The following is a 3,481-nucleotide window of genomic DNA, read 5'->3' on the forward strand; positions in this document are numbered from 1 at the left end:
TGATATATAGCTTGATAAAATATATAAAATTAGGTACTTGAGGAAGTTTGTTTATTTTCCAACAAATAATTATAATAAATCTCTTAATACTTAGTATTGAAGGGGTTAAGAATGAGAAGAAATAATAACTTGTACTGTTGTTTCTGTACATTATTAACGTTTGTTTTGGAATTAAGAAAGAGAAGAAATAATAACTTGTACTGTTGTTTCTGTACATTATTAACGTTTGTTTTGGAATTAAGAAAGAGAAGAAATAATAACTTGTACTGTTGTTTCTGTTCATTATTAACGTTTGTTTTGGAATTAAGAAAGAGAAGAAATAATTACTTGTACTGTTGTTTCTGTACATTATTAACGTTTGTTTTGGAATTAAGAAAGAGAAGAAATAATAACTTGTACTGTTGTTTCTGTACATTATTAACGTTTGTTTTGGAATTAAGAAGAGAAGAAATAATAACTTGTACTGTTGTTTCTGTACATTATTAACGTTTGTTTTGGAATTAAGAAAGAGAAGAAATAATTACTTGTACTGTTGTTTCTGTACATTATTAACGTTTGTTTTGGAATTAAGAAAGAGAAGAAATAATAACTTGTACTGTTGTTTCTGTACATTATTAACGTTTGTTTTGGAATTAAGAAAGGGAAGAAATAATAACTTGTACTGTTGTTTCTGTACATTATTAACGTTTGTTTTGGAATTAAGAAAGAGAAGAAATAATAACTTGTACTGTTGTTTCTGTTCATTATTAACGTTTGTTTTGGAATTAAGAAAGAGAAGAAATAATAACTTGTACTGTTGTTTCTGTACATTATTAACGTTTGTTTTGGAATTAAGAAAGAGAAGAAATAATTACTTGTACTGTTGTTTCTGTACATTATTAACGTTTGTTTTGGAATTAAACAAGAGAAGAAATAATAACTTGTACTGTTGTTTCTGTACATTATTAACGTTTGTTTTGGAATTAAGAAAGAGAAGAAATAATAACTTGTACTGTTGTTTCTGTACATTATTAACGTTTGTTTTGGAATTAAGAAAGAGAAGAAATAATAACTTGTACTGTTGTTTCTGTACATTATTAACGTTTGTTTTGGAATTAAGAAAGAGAAGAAATAATTACTTGTACTGTTGTTTCTGTACATTATTAACGTTTGTTTTGGAATTAAGAAAGAGAAGAAATAATAACTTGTACTGTTGTTTCTGTACATTATTAACGTTTGTTTTGGAATTAAGAAAGGGAAGAAATAATAACTTGTACTGTTGTTTCTGTACATTATTAACGTTTGTTTTGGAATTAAGAAAGAGAAGAAATAATAACTTGTACTGTTGTTTCTGTTCATTATTAACGTTTGTTTTGGAATTAAGAAGAGAAGAAATAATAACTTGTACTGTTGTTTCTGTACATTATTAACGTTTGTTTTGGAATTAAGAAAAGAAGAAATAATTACTTGTACTGTTGTTTCTGTACATTATTAACGTTTGTTTTGGAATTAAACAAGAGAAGAAATAATAACTTGTACTGTTGTTTCTGTACATTATTAACGTTTGTTTTGGAATTAAGAAAGAGAAGAAATAATAACTTGTACTGTTGTTTCTGTACATTATTAACGTTTGTTTTGGAATTAAGAAAGAGAAGAAATAATAACTTGTACTGTTGTTTCTGTACATTATTAACGTTTGTTTTGGAATTTCGCACAAAGCTACTCGAGGGCTATCTGTGCTAGCCGTCTCTAATTTAGCAGTGTAAGACTAGAGGGAAGGCAGCTAGTCATCACCACCCACCGCCAACTCTTGGGCTACTCTTGTACCAACAAATAGTGGGATTGACCGTCACATTATAACGCCCCCACAGCTGGGAGGGCGAGCATGTTTGGCGCGACTCGAGCGCGAACCCGCGACCCTCAGATTATGATGCGCACGCCTTAACGCGCTAGGCCATGCCAGGCCATGTATGAGCCTACACAACTTCATCAGCACACAAGATACTGTACAGTCACTTTGAATATAATAAACTCGTATTTTTAGATGGACCTTGTAATAAAAATTCAAAACGCTTCAAGTGAAGAAAGTCAGTGCAAAATTCATTTCTCATAAAAAGTATTCTTGTCTGGTAAGCAATTATCAACATAATCAGTGATGTCGAGAAACCCACTTGTTGAGAAATTTATATGCAAAAACGGCTCGTTTGGGTTGAGAAAATATTTTACATAGATTGTTTGTTTGTTTTGGAATTTCGCACAAATCTACTCGAGGGCTATCTGTGCTAGCCGTCCCTAATTTAGCAGTGTAAGACTAGAGGGAAGGCAGCTAGTCATCACCACCCACCGCCAACTCTTGGGCTACTCTTTAATTAACGAATAGTGGGATTAACCGTAACATTATAACGCCCCCACGGCTGGGAGGGCAAGCATGTTTAGCGCGACGCGGGCGCGAACCCGCGACCCTCGGACTACGAGTCGCACGCCTTACGCGCTCGGCCATGCCAGGCCGATTTTACATAGAAGAGCGAACAACGTTTCGACCTTCTTCGGTCATCGTTAGGTTGTTACCAGGTAGAAAACGAAGCCCACGTTCAATTCCTTCTTAGCTGTATTCACACACGCTTTTTAACTTTAGAGTTCTTGTACAATAAAATCTGTCATTTTTTTCATATTGCAAAAACATCTACGTACGTAAAAATGCCAACTTTCTGTGCATAGTGAGAACATATTACAGAAAGAAACATTATTACCACTAGGAAATGCCCCATTCTACACAGACTCAGATCATGTAACCTGCCATAATGTAGCTGTAAGTCACTGAAAACCAACACTATTATAAATAAACGTAAAAAGGTTCGATTTTCAAGAGGTGTATATAAATCTGGACTTTACAAACAACACATAATTATGTAATAAGTTCTTTTATTAACAATAACTAACTATAGGAGTCGTGTGTCCCCACCGTAACAACCTAAGGAACGCTCCAGGATACACGAAACAATTACATGTATGTGTTATTGAGAACATTTAAGTGGTAAATAAAGTTTCTCGGCTCGATATGGCCAGGTGGTTAAGGCGCTTGACTAGTAATAAGAAAGTCGCAGGTTCGAATTCCCATCACGGCTATGCGTAGAAACTTATTTGATTAGGAGTATGTGAATAAATTCCCAATGGCGCAGTTAATTAGCGTACAGTACTTAAAAGACAATGCTCGTGTGATATGCTAGGGTTGTGAGTTCGAACCTCACCTTGGGAATGTAGCTTTTGCCCCCCAGTGGCTCAGCGGTATGTCTGCGGACCAACCAGGCTAAAAATCGGGTTTCTGGTGAGGTAGAGCACGGATAGCGTTGTGCTCAATTCAAAACAACAATAGCTTAACGTAAAACCTTCTGAAACAATCGAAACTTTAAATTTTGTGTGTTTATGTGCATGTATCACAGTTTGGAAATGAAAAAAACAATCTGTAATTATTAATTGTTTTCAAATCACATAGTTTTTACAA

Source organism: Tachypleus tridentatus, chromosome 1 (genome assembly GCF_004210375.1).
Source record: "Tachypleus tridentatus isolate NWPU-2018 chromosome 1, ASM421037v1, whole genome shotgun sequence".
NCBI lineage: Eukaryota > Metazoa > Arthropoda > Merostomata > Xiphosura > Limulidae > Tachypleus > Tachypleus tridentatus.